The following is a 19,741-nucleotide window of genomic DNA, read 5'->3' as shown; positions in this document are numbered from 1 at the left end:
ATTTTAGAAATATATGTATGTGGCTGTTTGAACTTTGTTGGGACTTTTTTGGGAATTTCACTTTGAGACCTCTGGTTCTCTGGAAAGCAGTGATATGTGATGTTGTTCTATATAAAATAGATAATATGACCCAGATAAATTCTGACCTTCAGCAAAACTAGACGTTTAACTAGAGCATATGAACAGAATGCGAGTCATAGAAAAGGACAGAAAACTAAAGTAAATGTGACATTTCCCCACCAAAATGTCATATATAAGTGGTAATTCTTATTTTTTGTATTGTTTCTATATTTGGTTTTCTTTGGTTTTGTACCCTCAAATTTCTTTTAAAAACAATTGTTTAGTAGTGGTCTGCTTTTATACAGAGGGACGTAATCCTTGTAATTTTAGAACTTCTCCTCCCTAGTGTGTTTGAGAGGATATAAAAATGTTCCTTTTTATTTTAACCAAACTTTTGAAGTCCTCTTTCATTATGTATAAAAAATTTTTTTTGGTAGAATTATTGTTTATGGCTATGCTTTTTAGAAATGTATACCTTTCCTAATATAAATGTACATATTTACGGTAAGTAAATAACAACTAAATAAACACCTTATTTCTTATGTACTAACTTTTAAAATAAATAATTTTATTTAAAAAAGTTATGGAACTATAAATATTGGTATAATAATGATGGATAAGTAAAACACTATAGCTGTTATTAATTTGGTATAAAAACAAGAAATAATTATCATTTTACTGTCTGGACAAAGACAATGAGATTGAGGTGTGGAGATAAATAGTGTCTGAGCTTGGAGCCCAAATCTATTGTGAAAATATTTGGGCTTTAGGGATGTTAATTCCTCAGCTGGAACTTATATCTTTGGCTAGAAAATGACCACATATCTACCTTCTGTGAGGACTACAGAAGACAGAGAACTAAGAACTAAAAGCATGTTAATCAACAACAAGGCAGGAAAAAAATAAAACAAAACTGTACATATCCTAGAAGTTGAATCGCTGACAGAAAGAAAAATCTTTAAGTAATTGCAGTAAATGAGAAGGAAAAGAAAAAAGAGAAAAGGTTGATAAGTCAATGGAGCACTAGCAGAGATGAGCAAAAGGGTATCTGTAGGTTCTAAGGTAGTAAATCCAATAAATAAGATTTTAAAAAGTATTCAGTGTTGTAATGCTCTACCATATAAGAACTATAATGTTATTTTTTTAAGAGCCTTATTAGATTTATACATAAAATACTCTTGTCATCTATGTATGGGGATTCTTTAAATTACTCCACATTCTTAGATACAATGTGGGATAATTTCCCCATAAATACTTCAAGAATGTATTTCTCACTTTATAATAAAAATTATTGTAAAACTTTTAACATAAAAATTCATGTGATAGGAACACTTATTTGGTGAAGAATTCATTTCAAGTATTCTCACCTGGACTCTAAAAGCATCAAATTAATTAGAAAAAAAAAGGAACATGAAAAATAAGGAATTTGGATTATTAGGAGTTATTTATACATACACACAAATACACAGTAGGATCCTTTGTCAGCTAGGGACAATTTATAATTATCCCGCTTTATCCACAATCTTTGTTGAAATATACTTAAGAGCCCAGAATATGCTTAAAAGCCAGAATGGATGTTTTATACTTGCCTACCCCATTAAACTGTGAGCTACTTGAAGAAGAATAAAGCATTCATTTATATGTCTTGAAAATTTGGCACAATGTCTGCAGTAAGATTCTCATTAAATGGTAATTTTTTAAAAAGGAAAAATGAAACCATGCACTACAATCAAGGAAACAGAAAAGGAAAGGAGTAAAGAGACAAAAATAAAAATAATATATTTTTAAGCAGAAGTGTTGTCTTCAAAATAGTAGGTAAAGTAGGTGGTAGCCTCCACTCGGAATACAGCCTGAACATACCTGGCACGGCCATTTGCTCAACCCTTCAATGCAACACCATCTGCTCAATAAATCCTCACTGTAAACACAAGCTACTCATGGCAATGTGCTAGGTGAGGAAATTGTTTTCCAAGAAAAAAGAAACTTATGGGACAATTTTTGTTTCTACTTTTTAAGAAGTACAGTATTCTATATAACATACTCCATGTGCATATCGGAACACAGAGTTAAAGAAAGCATTGGAAGGATTTTTCATGAATAAACAACAGAATTCAGTAAAATTTTCATTCCTATTTCCTGATCCTGTGCTCACTCTGGTACAAGATTATTTTTACATTACTTCGCCTTTTTCAGAATGTTTAAAAAATAAAAACTGCCACCTCCTCCCCAAAAAAGAGAAGGTTAAATTATTCAATAGTGAAAATCTAGGAGTGACCTCACGGAAATGGCGCCGTGAGCAGCGCGTCCGACAGCTCTCCCCTAAATCACAACAAATTTATCAACTAGAAACAGAAAAATTTATCCTCGGAGCATTCCGGAGTTCCACACAAACTGATAGCGAAAGGACTGTTATCACTTGAATCTGAGAGACGAGGGTGTGGAGGAATCTACCACAGGGACGTTCTTTCAAACCGCAAGGGAGTGCGCCTGCAGTGAGTCAGCCATATACTTGGGAACCGCGAGCCGCCGCGAGCGGCTGACGCGAGCCACCACTGCGAGCCCCTGCGAACCGCCGCCACCGTAAGCCACCGCGAGCAGCTGCTCGCGCCCGGACCGGTTGAGCACCGCTGACGTTCCCAGCGGCCCGCACACTGCGAGTGGGGGTCGCCTGCCACCGGTGCCCGGAGCGCCCCATTCGCGCGCGTGCCTTGGGCATTCCACACGCCCAGGGCGCCCTGCTGGCCCGCACACCCAGGGGGCTCCATTATCCTGTGCCTGGTGCGGTCCACCCGCAAGCGGCGGGGCCAGCGGGAGAGGCTTGGGAGATTCTCTCCGTGGGCGGGGCACCTCACCCAGCCATTCAAGCTAACAATCAAGCATTGGGGGAGGGGCGCGCGCAGGCAGCCTAAAATACCTTCGGAAGCACAGCTGCGACCCAATCACTGAAATTAGCTTAACCCATGAAATCTGCGCACCCTCGGTTCTAATTGATAAGATCTCTCTCAATTCAGCGATCCAAGACAAGAGGCGTGATATTTTTCAGTGCCTCTCGCTAAAGGGGCGGGGGCAACTTCTGATTAATAGAGCCTCCATATTCAGGGATAAACGCTAACAAGAAGGACTTGGCAGATAATAAGGTCTATACTACACTAGTCGTAAGCAGAGACTAGTGCCTCTTCTTCCCTGCAAAAACAGGCTACAAAGTGTGGAAAGCCTGGGTTGAGAGGTCCAACTAAATGATAGGCGCTGAACAGTCACCTTGACAACAATTGACTCCCACCCCCGCCTGATTACACTGGAGACCCTGACTCTCAGAGCCTTTCCCAAAGCCTTGCACTGAGTGGGGATAGAGTGGGGATTTCCCAGCTCTTTGAGCCTCTTACTCCCCAGGCAGAAGCAGTTGCAGCCTTATAGCTGGATCACCAGGCTGCTAGTTCAGAAAGGGGGGACTAGGAGAGAGAATCCAGGAAAGCAAACTCTCTCATGGTTGGACCCTGCAAACGCCAACAAGCCTTTACTTCCAGCAAGACTAAAGCCAATTATATGACATTGCCATAGAATCCCATCAACTGCAAATCCCTACCTAAGAGTGACACAGGGGCAGAGCCTGGGGTACAGAGTCACCGACCAGGAAGAGGGAGAGAAAAGAAAAAGGAAGAAGTTAACCTCTCAAAATCAAGAAAAACCCACAGACTTTACAACTTGATCCACTATTTTTTTTTTTTGTTGTTGTTGTTGTTGTTGTTGTTGTTGTTGTTTGTTTCTTCTATCTTTTTGCCTTTATTTCCTCCACCTCGGTCCTTCTATTCTCTGCCCATCTTATGCTTCCCCTTTCTTGAACTACACTACCCATGAGTGTTGCATTTTATTTTTCTTCTTCATCCTCACCCTCCTTTAAGGTTATACTCCAAAACACTTAACTCTCACTCTCTCCTCTTTTTTTTTTTTTTTGTCTTGCTTTATTTTGTTTTTTTCTCTTCCTATTTTATTTCTTCCTTCGTTTTTCTCTTTTTCTTATTTTTTCCTTTCTATTTGTTTTTTCTTTTCTCATTTTACTTTCCTCCCATATAATCATCAATCACGAACAAATTAGTTAATTTGGGACTCAAGGCTTTTTTTTGGCTTTATTTCTCTTTTTTGCTTTTGTTTTTATTTTTTTTTCTTGTTTGTTTATTTTTGTGGCATTTTGGGTCCTCCCAACCCAAGGTCTCCATTGTATTTAGTCTTCGCTCCACTTAATACAACAGATTTTTACTTATTATTTTTATTTTTTCTTCTTTATTATTCTTTTTTGGTCCTTTTTTCTGGTTCCCTCTTATCCCTCTCATTATATCTCTTAGTTGACCATCACATACAAGCAAATCATCTTAGGCTTGTCTAAGATTTTTTTCCTTTTTTATTTATTTTTTTTTATTTTTATTTTTTTTGCATTTAGTAGGTCCCTACTCCCATTTTTTTGCCCCTTAAACTCTTCACCCCAAATCAGGCCCTCCATTATAGGCACGATATTTCCCTGAGGAGGGGAGAGGAGGGAAAGAGAAGAGAGAAAAAAAGGGGGAAATAATAAATTATTACTGTTTTCTTTTGTGGGGTGTTTCACCTTTTTTTTTTTTTTTTTTACTTTTTACTCTTTATAATTCTAATTAGTGCTATCAATAAGACCACCGTCAGATGCCGATAAGAAAGAGGAAATCGAATATTATGGATACAAAAGAAAGAGAGGTAACACAAATAGATGTGGAAAAATCTATGGAGAAAAGACTTAACATATTGGAAGCCTTGGAGCTTAGTGACAGAGAATTTAAAATAGAAATCTTATAAATACTCAGAGATATACAAGGAAACACAGAAAGGCAATATAGGGAGATCAGAAAACAACTCAATGAACACAAAGAATATATTACCAAGGAAATCGAAACTATAAAAACAAATCAAACAGAAATGAAAAACTCAATTCACGAGCTGAAAAACAAGGTAACAAGCTTAGCTAACAGAACAGCCCAGATTGAGGATAGGATTAGTGAAATAGAAGACAAACAACTTGTGGCACAACAGAGAGAAGAAGAAAGAGACTCAAAAATAATAAAAAACGAGAAAGCCCTACAGGAATTGTCTGACTCCATCAGAAAGAATAACATAAGAATAATAGGTATATCAGAGGGAGAAGAGAAAGAAAATGGAATGGAGAATATACTCAAACAAATAATAGACGAGAACTTCCCAAGCCTGTGGAAGGAACTAAAGCCTCAAATTCAAGAAGCAAACAGAACACCAAGTTTTCTTAACCCCAACAAACCCACTCCAAGGCACATCATAATAAAGATGACACAAACCAATGACAAAGAAAAAATTCTCAAGGCAGCCAGGGAAAAGAAGAGTACAACATATAAAGGAAGGCCTATTAGATTATCATCAGATTTCTCAGCAGAAACTCTACAAGCTAGAAGAGAGTGGACCCCAATATTTAAAGCCCTGAAAGAGAGGAACTTTCAGCCAAGAATACTATACCCATCAAAGCTATCCTTCAAGTATGAAGGAGATATAAAAACATTCACAAATACAGAAAAGATGAGAGAATTTATCAACAGAAAGCCCCCAATCCAGGAAATACTAAAGGGGGTTTTCCAACCAGATTCAAAGAACAAAAGAAAACAACACCACAAGTAACAGCTCCACCAAGAACACAATAAAACCAAACTTAAACTGTGACAACAAAGGAAAAAAAGGGGGGAGAGGATGGAGATTAACAGTAGCAAAGGATGATGAAGTGCAGAAATACTTATAAGATAGGGTACTACAATGAATATGGTAGGTACCCTTTTCATTACTTAATGGTAACCACCCTTAAAAAAACCACCACAAAAACACTTGACTTAAAAAAGGTAGCAACAGAGGAAAGAAGTATGGAACACAAACAAACAAAAACAAATGATAGAAAAACAAAAGAGAAGATTCAAACTAGATACAAAACTAACAGAAAGCAATTTATAAAATGGCAGTAGGGAACCCACAAGTGTCAATAATTACACTAAATGTAAATGGATTAAACTTACCAATAAAAAGACACAGAGTAGCAGAATGGATTAAAAAAGAAAATCCAACTATATGCTGCCTACAAGAAACACATCTAAGCAACAAGGATAAAAACAAATTCAAAGTGAAAGGCTGGAAAACAATACTCCAAGCAAACAACACCCAAAAAAAAGCAGGTGTAGCAATACTCATATCTAATAATGCTGACTACAAGACAGAAAAAGTACTCAGAGACAAAAATGGTCATTTCATAATGATTAAGGGGAAGTTGAATCAAGAAGACATAACAATCCTTAATATATATGCACCAAACCAAGGAGCACCAAAATATATAAGACAGCTACTTATTGACCTTAAAACAAAAACTAACAAAAATACAATCATACTTGGAGACCTCAATACACCGCTGACGGCTCTAGATCGGTCATCCAAACAGAGAATCAATAAAGATATAGTGGCCTTAAACGAAATACTAGAACACCTGGATATAATAGACATCTACAGGACACTTCATCCCAAAGCGACAGAGTATACATTTTTCTCTAGTGTACATGGAACATTCTCAAGAATTGACCATATGTTGGGCCACAAAGACAATATCAGCAAATTTAGAAAAATTGAAATTGTACCAAGCATATTTTCTGATCATAAAGCCTTGAAACTAGAATTCAACTGCAAAAAAGAGGGGGAAAAACCCACAAAAATGTGGAAACTAAACAACATACTTCTAAAAAATGAATGGGTCAAAGAAGAAATAAGCGCAGAGATCAAAAGATATATACAGACAAATGAAAATGAAAATACGACATATCAGAATCTCTGGGATGCAGCAAAAGCAGTAATAAGAGGAAAGTTCATATCACTTCAGGCCTATATGAACAAACAAGAGAGAGCCGAAGTAAACCACTTAACTTCACACCTTAAGGAACTAGAAAAAGAAGAACAAAGACAACCCAAAACCAGCCGAAGAAAGGAGATAATAAAAATCAGAGCAGAAATAAATGAAATAGAGAACAGAAAAACTATAGAAAAAATCAATAAAACAAGGAGCTGGTTCTTTGAAAAGATCAACAAAATTGACAAACCCTTGGCAAGACTCACCAAGGAAAAAAGACACAGGACTCAAATAAATAAAATCCAAAATGAAAGAGGAGAGTTCGCCACAGACATCATAGAAATACAAAGAATTATTGTAGAATACTATGAAAAATTATATGCCACCAAATACAACAATCTAGAAGAAATGGATAAATTCCTAGAACAATACAACCTTCCTAGACTGAGTCATGAAGAAGCAGAAAGCCTAAACAGACCAATCAGCAGGGAGGAAATAGAAAAAACTATTAAAAATCTCCCCCAAAATAAAAGTCCAGGCCCAGACGGTTATACTAGTGAATTCTATCAAACATTCAAAGAAGACTTGGTTCCTATTCTACTCAAAGTCTTCCAAAAAATTGAAGAAGAAGCAATACTTCCAAACACATTTTATGAGGCCAACATAACCCTCATACCAAAACCTGGCAAGGATGGCACAAAGAAAGAAAACTACAGACCAATATCTCTAATGAATACAGATGCTAAAATACTAAACAAAATACTGGCAAACCGAATACAACAACATATTAAAAAAATAATACATCATGATCAAGTGGGATTCATCCCAGAATCTCAAGGATGGTTCAACATACGCAAAACGGTTAACGTAATACACCATATCAACAAAACAAAGAACAAAAACCACATGATCTTATCAATAGATGCAGAAAAGGCTTTTGATAAAATACAACACAATTTTATGTTTAAGACTCTCAACAAAATGGGTATAGAAGGAAAATATCTCAACTTGATAAAGGCCATATATGATAAACCATCAGCCAACATCCTATTAAACGGCATAAAACTGAGGACTTTCTACCTTAAATCAGGAACAAGACAGGGTTGTCCACTCTCTCCACTCTTATTCAACGTGGTGCTAGAAGTTCTGGCCAGAGCAATCAGACAAGACAAAGAAATAAAAGGCATCCATATCGGAAAAGAAGAAGTAAAGCTATCACTTTTTGCTGATGATATGATCCTATACATCGAAAACCCGAAAGACTCCACAAAAAGATTATTAGAAACAATAAACCAATACAGTAAGGTCGCAGGATACAAAATTAACATACAAAAGTCCATAGCCTTTCTATATGCCAACAATGAAATATTAGAAAACGAACTCAAAAAAATAATCCCCTTCACGATTGCAACAAAAAAAATAAAATACCTAGGAATAAACATAACAAAGAACGTAAAGGACCTATACAATGAAAATTACAAAGCATTGTTAAGGGAAATCGAAAAAGATACAATGAGATGGAAAAATATTCCTTGTTCTTGGATAGGAAGAATAAATATAATCAAAATGGCCATATTACCCAAAGCAATATACAAATTTAATGCAATTCCCATCAAAATCCCTATGAGATTTTTTAAAGAAATGGAACAAAAAATCATCAGATTTATATGGAACTATAAAAAACCCCGAATAGCCAAAACAATCCTAAGGAAAAAGAATGAAGCTGGGGGCATTACAATACCTGACTTTAAACTATATTATAGGGCCACGATAATCAAAACAGCATGGTATTGGCAAAAAAATAGACACTCAGACCAATGGAACAGAATAGAAAGCCCAGAAATAAAACCACATATATATGGTCAAATAATCTTTGATAAAGGGGCCAACAACACACAATGGAGAAAAGAAAGCCTCTTCAACAAATGGTGTTGGGAAAACTGGAAAGCCACATGCAAAAGAATGAAACTCGACTACAGCCTGTCCCCGTGTACTAAAATTAATTCAAAATGGATCAAAGACCTAAATATAAGACCTGAAACAATAAAGTCCATAGAAGAAGACATAGGTACTAAAATCATGGACCTGGGTTTTAAAGAACATTTTATGAACTTGACTCCAATGGCAAGAGAAGTGAAGGCAAAGATAAATGAATGGGACTACATCAGAATTAAAAGTTTTTGCTCAGCAAGAGAAACTGATATCAAAATAGACAGCCAACTATATGGGAACTGATATTTTCAAACGACAGCTCAGATAAGGGCCTAATATCCAAAATTTACAAAGAACTCATAAAACTCAACAACAAACAAACAAGCAATCCAATAAAAAAATGGGAAGAGGACATGAACAGACACTTCTCCCAGGAAGAGATACAAATGGCCAACAGATATATGAAAAGATGCTCAGCTTCATTAGTTATTAGAGAAATGCAAATCAAAACTACAATGAGATACCACCTCACTCCTGTTAGATTAGCTATTATCAACAAGACGGGTAATAGCAAATGTTGGAGAGGCTGTGGAGAAAAAGGAACCCTCATTCACTGTTGGTGGGACTGTAAAGTAGTACAACCATTATGGAGGAAAGTATGGTGGTTCCTCAAAAAACTGCAAATAGAACTACCTTATGACCCAGCAATCCCTCTACTGGGTATATACCCCAAAACCTCAGAAACATTGATACGTGAAGACACATGTAGCCCCATGTTCATTGCAGCACTGTTCACAGTGGCCAAGACATGGAAACAACCAAAAAGCCCTTCAATAGAAGATTGGATAAAGAAGATGTGGCACATATACACTATGGAATACTACTCAGCCATAAGAAATGATGACATCAGATCATTTACAGCAAAATGGTGGGATCTTGATAACATTATAAGGAGTGAAATAAGTAAATCAGAAAAAAACAAGAACTACATGATTCCATACATTGGTGGAACATAAAAATGAGACTAAGAGACATGGACAAGAGTGTGGTGGTTACCAAGGGTGGGGGGGGAGGGAGGACATGGGAGGGAGGGAGGGAGAGAGTTAGGGGGAGGGGGAGGGGCACAGAGAACTAGATGGAGGGTGACGGAGGACAATCTGACTTTGGGCGAGGGGTTTGCAACATAATTTGATGACAAAATAACCTAGACATGTTTTCTTTGAATATATGTACCCTGATTTATTAATGTCATCCCATTACCCTTAATAAAAATTTATTAAAAAAAAAAAAAAAAAAAAAAAAGAAAATCTAGAAAATAGTATAAAGGGGAAAAAAAGAGAAAAAGAAAATAAAGAGAAGAATTTACCTCAAATTAAGATTTTCTGAATACACACTCCTTTCTGATATGAATTATAAAAACACATCATATAAACTAAAGAGAGATTTAAATGTTTAATTACAAACTTTTATGCAATGGCAGCACTAATTGATGATGATGATGATGATACATCCCTTTTCATTTCTTCTTCCAATGTTATACTAAGAAATAACCTCGGGTGCAACATATTCCCCACAAAGTCTCCTTGAATTCAGCTCAGTCCTCAAAACTAAGGGTCTTTGTAAGGTTTACTCATTCAGAGGCTGAGCGGACCCACCTGCTTTTCACAAGTATTGGCTGCCATCTGGCAACAGAAGAACATCTGTGGATCAGTTGTGGGACCAACAGGGTGTTTGTCTGTAGGCTGACATTTTGTAAAATAAGGAAAAAGTAATCCTTCAGAATTACAACAGTGATGCTAGGCTCTAAGAGGCCTTAGGGTAGGAAGGACAAGAGAAAGCAAAAAAAAAAGGATAGAACAAGAAATAGATAAGCCAAGCAAGACAAACACCAAACAAATGTATCACATGGTCGAGAGAAAGGATGTCATAGCAAACACAATAGAAATGAGAAGAATGAAAGGGAACACAAAGGGCAGCACAGAGTGGCAGACAGACGGACGCACAGGCAGCAGGGCAGGTGTCCCAGATGCCCAGCTGTGTGTTTTAAAGGAGACAGGCAATGTGGTTTTTCCAGCTCTGCAGGTCCATAGTTCCCAGAGCGTCACACAAAACTGACTCTGAACATTCAATTTAAAAGATAAACAAGAAAGCTTTATAGTTCAAGTTCAAAGATAGACCAAAAGGGACAGCTCATCATTTTAAAAAATATCAAGTCTTCCAAATTTGAGGGCAATAGGTAAGTCTACTTAGGTCATTTGAGCTGTCTCAATGCAAGGATGTTTATTATAATGCTCAATTTTCTGATCCTCTGCCCGGGAAAATAATGTGCAGTCAGTGGGAAAGCATTGTGATGTTAAATAAAAAGTAGAATGTAGCTTTTAATCCTGTGTATGCTTAAAAGAAGCTACATAAATTCATTTTGCAGGCATGCTTTTATCTGTTTGCAATTGAAATTGAAAATTGCAGTGAGCTACTTAAAAGGAACACGATTAAGTGGAACTTGTTATATAATAGAGCTACTTTTAAATGTGCCATTGTATAACTTAGGGCTAGCACCAGCCTTACACATTGTATATAGTATAAATGAAATCAGAGGCCAGCATATACTAAAGATATTTAAGAATACAGTTATGAAGTAGAAATTATGGGCAGAGGCTGTGCTTCTTTCTAACAGTGAAAAGAAATATAAACACTTTCCTTGACTCTAAGGTATTTGAAGTTAAATTGCTTTACTGGCAGTAAAATGTATATCCTACTAGTTGTTTTAGTTAGTAGGTACTAAGAAAACTAAAAAGAAAAATAGATAATGATCCATCCCTTAACAATTTAAAAAGGTTCTACAGTATGTTTTGATGACCCAGTGCTGATAACCCGGCTGTGAATCTGGACCAACAAATTCAACTCCTGGTCTTGAAACCAAAATTTGATTTATAACGGGCTTAGTTCATTCATATTTATTGATGTTTATACTGTTATACTGGGGAGGTGTTCTCCAGGGAAACAGAACCAATAAGGGAGACTAGGTAGGTAGGTATGTAGGTAGGTAGGTAGGTAGATGATAGATAGATAGATAGATAGATAGATAGATAGATAGATAGATAGATACATACATACATACATACATACATACATAGAAGATAGATAGATGATAGATGATAGATAGATAGATAGATGATAGATTGATAGATAGATGATTGATAGATAGATGATAGATAGATAGATAGATAGATAGATAGATAGATAGATAGATAGATCAAGGAATATGACTCACACATTTCTGTAGGTGCTGATGAGTCCAAAATGCATAGGGCAACCCAGTATGATGGAAATTCAGGCAGAGTTTCTATCTTGCAATCTAGAAGAAGAATTTCTTATTCAGGAAACATTAGCCTTTAATTTTTAGACTTTCAACTGACTGGTCAAGTCCCACACACATTACACAGAAGACACTGTGTGTTATTTAAAGTCAACTAATTCTAAATGTTAATCACATTAAAAAAATACCTTCACAACAGCACATATATCAGTGTTTGCCCCTAACAACTGGCAACCAACTAGGTACCAGAGCCAAGCCAAGTTGACACACAAAATTAACCATCATAGTAAATCTTAAAAAACCTGTCTAATCTAGGGTTGAGTTTTTTACACAGTGAGAGGTTCCCAGAAAATTTTGCTTAATTACAATACTAAAACTAAACAATTTAAGCACATATTTTCATTAAACTTATCACTTAAGACAGAGTCTAGAGAAAAATACATGGGCAAGAGAATACAAATGACTTTTTCACACCAAATTTTTTCATTTTTTTTCCTTATTCTTTGTTGATTCTGTCTCTGTTTTGATATCAACTTAGAGAGTAATAGAAACACTTCATTTGTTTTTGTAAAAAAAAAAAAATTGCTCCCTGAAAAGATGTAAGAAAAAGATCTGATGGACAGAAGTGCCCAGATGTGTTAGCTTTCTATGGGAAATCACTCGAAAGAGCCACTAAAGCAAAGTGTCAAGGGCTATCAAATTTCAGTCACCCCAAATAAGTAAGTTCTAGAGATCTGATGTACATCATGCCTATAGATAGTAATGCTGTAGTGTGTACTAATAAACCTGCTCAGAGGCAGATCTTAGGTACAGTGTTTTGCCTCATCGAATAAAAAGTGTATTCTTCGTGTGTGTACTCCTCCCTTCACAGATTTTTAAATATTTTCTTTTTTTTTTAATTTTTTATTTATTCATTTTAGAGAGGAGAGGGAGAGACAGAGAGAGAGAGGGGGAGGAGCTGGAAGCATCAACTCCCATATGTGCCTTGACCAGGCAAGCCCAGGGTTTTGAACTGGTGACCTCAGCATTTCCAGGTCAATGCTTTATCCACTGTGCCACCACAGGTCAGGCCTTCTTTCACAGATTTTTAAATATGAGAAAATATCCACAGACATCACTCAACACTGTCTACTATTTTACACAAAATAAAAGAAGGAATAAAAGGTAAAATGAGCTTTGTAAGTTTATAAGGAAGAAATAGGTCCAGCTCCAAACTAGCGTTTTTGAGAACTAAATGAAATGGAGACACTTCATAAGCCATCAGATTTCTGCCTGCTCGGGTGCACTGACTTGCACTGTCACCTGGCCTGCTTTTCTCAGAACCTGTAAATAGTGCCAAAGGAACCATTAACTTTGCCTAAAAATGCTCATTTACTACCAAGTGATGACAATTACTTGTCTCCTCCTCCTCATAGACTCTTAATCTCTAAACTGAAAGTGCTTCCAGAGAAATTTAGAGATGTCCTCATTTGAGACAAGGACATCAAATCCACCCAGTATGCCATGCACTGAGTTTGCCAGCCAACCAAGCACATGACACAGAAAGTAAACAACACAGGAAAGAACCCAACAGGCATCAAAGTCAACTGCCGGCTGCCAAGTGATGGTTTCCCGATTAAAGGCAACGGGCCAGGCTCCAGGAATCAGATTAGAATTAAATGATTAACCCACAGGGTTGGAAGAGCTCACTGGGACACCAGCTAGAATCACAGTGCCTTCTGGGATCCCCACAGACAGAAGCAGCTGCTGCTTCTGCTCTAAACCTTCACGCCAGCAGCACACTCGTCACATCCCCTGCCATTTCCTCACGTCTAATTAACACTGGGAAACTGTTATATTTTTACCCTGTGTTCCATCAAAATATAGATTAGATTGTTTCTTCCTTTCCTTAAGTGTCATTGTAAATATGCTTCAGAATTTCTCACTAAGAGCTCTCTGCAGCCTGAATCTCTCTCCCATGTGGAGAGAAGTTGAATCCAGTCCATTTCTGGTCACCGTCTCCTTACAACAGGCAAGCTGTACCCTGGGATCCCTTCCAGATTCCCGGCCCTTTCTCCTGGCACAGGAGACAAGCACCTTTGCTCTCAGCTGTCTAGTTCTCCGTCTTCTGGGAGATGAGGGAGCAGGGGGCCCCGCCCTCCCGGGGCCCCACCCTCCCAGGCCCCACCCACCCCCTTCTCTCCTAAGCTTCACTGCTTTGGAAGCATCACTCCGACTGCCCTTTCCCTTCTCCAGTGAATACTGTATCTGGCCTATATGAAATCATATGCTTTAATACCACTTAGCAGTTTTCAAGGTGGCATCACCTTATTGTTTCATTTCTGCCTTGAATTTAAATCTGCTATAAATTAGGGAGCAAATGTAATTCTCACTATAGATAGGAAAAAAGAAGGCTGGAAAAATTAGCAGACTTCCTCAAGAACACAGTTCACACCGGAGCAATTTTGTGATGCAGGTTGGGTATTTGCGTCTCTAGGCTTGCTGCTACTTCCTCTTACCCTCGCTTGCTTTGTAGAGTCAGTGTGCCCCTCTGAAAATGTACGTAAAGGGCTCTGGCACTCAATGCAATATGATACACATGATATGTGATCAATAATCTGTGGGCTGTCACTACAATACAGTCAGAAAACTCATTCCTTAAAATTCATAAATATAAAATTAAGTCATTTAAGTGACTTTGATTAGAGAAGACCACAATATCAGTGCCAGAAAAACAGAGACAGTTTTTCCTTTTCTATTTTTTTTTTTTTTAATTTAAAAGGCAATGTCATCAATGCTGTGATCCTTGGATGTCTTAAAAAAAATGCGGTAAATAGAATGTCTTCATGTTGGTTCTTGCAGCAAGCATTTTTCTAGGTATACCCACTAGGGGTAGGCACAGCAATAAAGGCCCACAGTGACACATGGCTGTGCAATGAGGAAAGAATCAACAAAGAGCAAGTCCTTTCCCCTGCCCTGTTTCAAGACTACCTTGAAATTTTCACAAACCACTGGAACAGATCTAGTGCATGCTGTATACCAGTGATTTTTAACCAGTGGGCCATAAGATCATACCAAGCATGCAGTGCCCAGGGCAGTGATGTCCCAGAAGGGGTGGGCATGCCAGGAGACTGGCCAGGATGCTATAGCCTGGAGGAACCAGGGCCTTTACCAAGGTCCTGGGCAGATGGCACGTGTCCCCAGAGGCGGCAACAACTGCACCCCGGTGAGTAAGGCGCATGCTGTTCCCCAAGGGCCTGGAGGCCAAGGCACTGGGAGACTGGGCCCACCCAACATGCTACTGCTGCTCCACTAAGATGTGGGTGTTATGCGGACAGTGAACAGTGATGCTGTGCTAGGTGGTCTTGGGAAAGAAGCTTCGCACCTTCACCACAGTCCTCATCCACCAGCTGCAGCATGCGAAGAATGATATACACTCTACTGACAGAAAAGTGCTTGCCTTGTACAGGCAGCTGGCCACGGTGCCATACGCTGCAACACTTCGACCTCAGGGACCTGGCCCAGCCCTGCAGAAGCAGCGTGATTTCTGCCGCCACAAGCTGTGCCTCCAACACCTCAATGTCTTCACAGATGAGTGCACAGGTCACGCGAGGACCTGGCACAGGCGTACCACTTGCAGGGTGACCCACAGACACATCACACTGTGAGCACGCACTCTATATGTTCTGAACGTGCACTACCTCGACAATGAGGAGCTGCTACAGCACCTGTGTGAGATGACTTCTGCCACTTCCATGATTTTTGCAGGGCCCGGGACACCAACAAAGGCTATTCTTATCTGGGTGAGCCCTTCCCTAGGACTTTCTGAGCAACAAAGGCCGCAATGCTGAGCTCTTTGCCCAAACCTTCTGCACCCAAAGGCCCTCACGGCCCATGGGACAGACTGCCACAGCTGGAGACTGTCATAACAAGCAGATAGTCCTGCAATTCAGCTCCATGTCCTTGCCCAGCACTTGCCAGAAGGAAGGGATCAGCAGCAGCAAAGACTACAAGGAGGTGGACAGGTACAACTGCCAGGACCAAATGGGCCAGGCCTGTGGCCACAAAGTCCAGCAGATCCACAGAGGACCCTGAAGGTACAAGAGGGAAGAAGAGCACGGTGAAGGGGCAGCTGTCGTCCGGGCCTCAGCGGCCGTGCAGCAGCAGGGAACACGTAGGAGTGAGTATCGGAAAGAAGCAGCAAACTCAAGAAGGAGGAGGCAGGGCCTGTTCCAGACTCAGAGTTAAGGCTCAGGCTGCAAGGAAGCTTCAACAAATGGTCCTGTGAGCCAGGAGGGCTTCCCAGCCACCAGTCCAGCTTCAGGGGACTTCTGGGTAACCTCTCGCCTCCCACTTTGAAGCTCAAGAACAAAGATTTCCCCTGTCTCTGTAGCTCTGCTTCCTCCGGCTGCTCCACGCAATCGCAGGCCCTGCAAGGCTGGCACTGGCGTACCAGTTCCTGCCAGGAGCAGGAGCACCTTCCAGGAAGATGACTTCCCTGCCCAGATGTCCTCCACCTTCAAGCCAGCACAGCCTGGACCAGCCTCGTCTTTGCCTGGAAAGGCAGCAGCAGCAGGAAGGTAGCATAGCCCACCCAAGGGGCCCAGTCTGATGGCAGGGACAGTCAACACCCTTGGGAAGCTCGGGAAGGGGGAAGGGAAGAAAGGGGGAAGGGCAGGAAAAAGGATGGGGCACTGCCCACAGAGGAGGAGGAAGATGAGGACAGTTGCATGTCCTCACTGCCCAGGAGCAGCAGAGTATGCCAGCAGGGTCCTTGTCTTCTCCCTGCTGGTGCTGGCCTCCCCCCAGACCTTCACCAAAGTCAGCAATAAGAGGAAAGTGGGCTCCAAGAAACTAAGTGCTGTCACCCCCACCACTACCCCTGCAAAAGACGGGCTTCTTGGGGCTGAGCACGACCACCCTGCTCCCGCAGGCAGAGCCAAGGGGCCAGTTACTGTCTTTATCAATGATCACACTGAGGGGCGGCTCCAGGTCAGAGTGTCCCCAAGGAACACCCTGGGTTTTTCCAGGAAGAATTGCAGTGCTCAGAGGTCCCTGCACACTCAGAATGCTCCTCTCCCAGCTTGAGCACTATGGTGGTCATGAAGGGCACTCCCCCTCACCTCTGCTGGGTGTGGTGCCCAAGTCAGCAAGCCACCTTCCTTCCCCCTCGCCAGCTTCCCTGACCTGCCCAGCCCCCACCCAGGCTGATGCCAGCACCCGAGGCCTGCCTGGTTCCCGAGAACACCCAGGAGAGGAACGTGCAGCTAATCCAGTCCACCCAGGACTTCCTGCAGAGTGACAAAGCCCATGTCAGTGAGTTCAGGAGTCACTCAGGGAGTTTAGCCAGGGTGTGATCTCCACAGCACAGTATTGTAAGAGCTGCTAGGACCTACCTGCTCAGGGAGAATTTCCAGAAGATAGTGAGCGAACTATTGGTGCTCCTGCTTGACACAGTTGAGCAGCAGGAGCTGCTGTCTGCACGCACAGACTTCCCAGGCCCAGAGAGGCTCCTGGCACCATGGCTGAGAACAAGAGCACGTGGCAGGCCAGCACCTGGCAGGCGAGCCTGGACTCCTGTGTGCCCCACCTGCGAACAGGTGCTCCAGCATGATGGCATCAGCAGCCACGAGCCTCTGCACACTGCCCTGGATGGCGACTTCCCCTCCCTGCAAGCAGTTGCCAGGACCCTCACCTACCTCCTGTTGTTTGGGCAGGAGCTGGCATACCACGGGCCTCCTTTGACCCTCCTCATCCTCAAGGCCCTAAGGAGGCCATCTGCTCAGGCCCCTTGGTTGTGCAGCTCATCAGGAGTCACAAAGACTGGTCACCCCACCATGTCAGCACACTGTCAGACAGAAGTCACCTGGTTTCCTCCTGGGACCTGGGAAGACATCTCTGCCTCAGGGCTGGACCAGTCTTGGTGTGTATCTCTCAATTTCTGAAGGTGCCAGGGGAGGGGAGGGGAGGGTGGGATGCTGGGACTTGTTTGTGCAGTCTGAGCCGGTGGCCAAAGCAGCCATTCTGAGACCTCCTGAGCCCCAGGGCCAGAGCACCATGGCCCCCCTGCTGGAAGCTGTGGGACCACGGGCGCTGGAGTAACACAGTGTGTTGTGTATACAGTTGGCTGTTTCATGGCTCAAGAACGCTCAGGATTAAAAGCAGATATATTATTGTGCTCCTTGAAGTTAAATCTTTCTAGGAGACAAGCTAACTCTGGGATCTAAAATTGATTGTGACCTTTCATCAAAGAATTTATCTTCAAATAAATTTATTTTGCAATAATGCAGAAAAAAGAAAAAGAAACATTTAATACCTATTTAGTCAGAGACACTGAGACCTCTTTTACCTTATATTATCAAATAAAAATATGACAACAGCAAAAACAATAGCCATCTGGTGTGAATGAATCAAAATTATACCTATTTTTTTCAGATTAGCAAAAATATATATTTTGGTGTGGCACAGAATTTTAGTAATTAGTTTATGTGTGCCAAGAGATGAAAAAGGTTGGAAATTGCTGCTTCACCCAATAAATTCTCACTTAAGGTCCTCAATAGGTTCTTGGAAAATGCAACTTTAAGAGAAACAATATATAAAGAAAGCAGTTTTATGGTAGTTTACTTAGTATAAACAATAATTAAGTTCCTATGGCATATTTCCAATCACCAAAATACCTCCAAACTCTAAATAAAGACCCAAAACACTTCTAATAATAAAAATTTAAATAAATGTGAGCTATATGTATACTCAAGAAGGATTAATAAAAACAAATAAGATAATTTTTGCCAACCAATGTATGCCAGTTCAGGGTTGTTGGTGTTGAGAGACTAAGCCAGCAGCTCAGGGCACGAGATGCAAACCGACCCTGGCAACGCCCTTCTATAGCAGGGACACTCACACACACATCACCCCCATTCACACTGGGACTATTTGGACATGCCAATTCCTCTAAAATGCACATCTTTGGGATATGGGAGGAAAATGGAGAATCCCTTCCACAAAAAACAAACAACATCAACAACAAAAAATATACAGACTTAGGGAAAACATGCAAACCTACTCACAGGTCCTGGCCAAGAATCTTTTTCTTTTCTCATCAACAGTATAACAAGATATCACTGAATAAAAAGGCATTATATGAGGACCTACTATACCTAGTATTTGCAAGATACTATGTTGAACACTTTACTGGTCTTACTTCATTTTATAGATGAAAAACATAAGAATATAAATTTAAGCAACCAACTCATATTTTCAAGTGGCTAAGAGTCAAAATGAGTTCAAATGACAGTGCAGAAAGTCCTCACTTAAAATTGTTGCTAGGTTCTTGGAACTGGCAAGCAACATATAACAAAAGCAATTTTACCACAGGCTAATTGAAATAAACAAGTTCCTGCAGCATCTCATCAATGTTTCAAGGGGATGTCCTTGAAAGAAACAATGTTATTCCAGGACCTGCTGTATACATAAAGCAAAAGACAAACAGACAAAAAAAAAAAAAAAAAACACAAAAAAACCCCCACAAGTTTACTGACTTCTTTGACCCAACTTATTTGTTTCTTGAATCTTTTCAAATTAATATC

At 40.2% G+C, this 19,741-nt stretch overlaps 1 pseudogene; it reads left to right on the top strand.

Moving 5' to 3' along the window:
• The window catches only part of LOC136322595 (E3 ubiquitin-protein ligase ZNF598-like), a 32,797-nt pseudogene extending 14,697 nt beyond the window's left edge, over nt 1-18,100 (top strand).
• The last annotated feature ends 1,641 nt before the right edge of the window (nt 18,101-19,741 follow it).

This window comes from Saccopteryx bilineata, chromosome 2 (assembly GCF_036850765.1).
Source record: "Saccopteryx bilineata isolate mSacBil1 chromosome 2, mSacBil1_pri_phased_curated, whole genome shotgun sequence".
NCBI lineage: Eukaryota > Metazoa > Chordata > Mammalia > Chiroptera > Emballonuridae > Saccopteryx > Saccopteryx bilineata.
The sequence above is the reverse complement of the archived record's forward strand: the minus strand, read 5'-3'. Positions and strand labels throughout refer to the sequence as shown.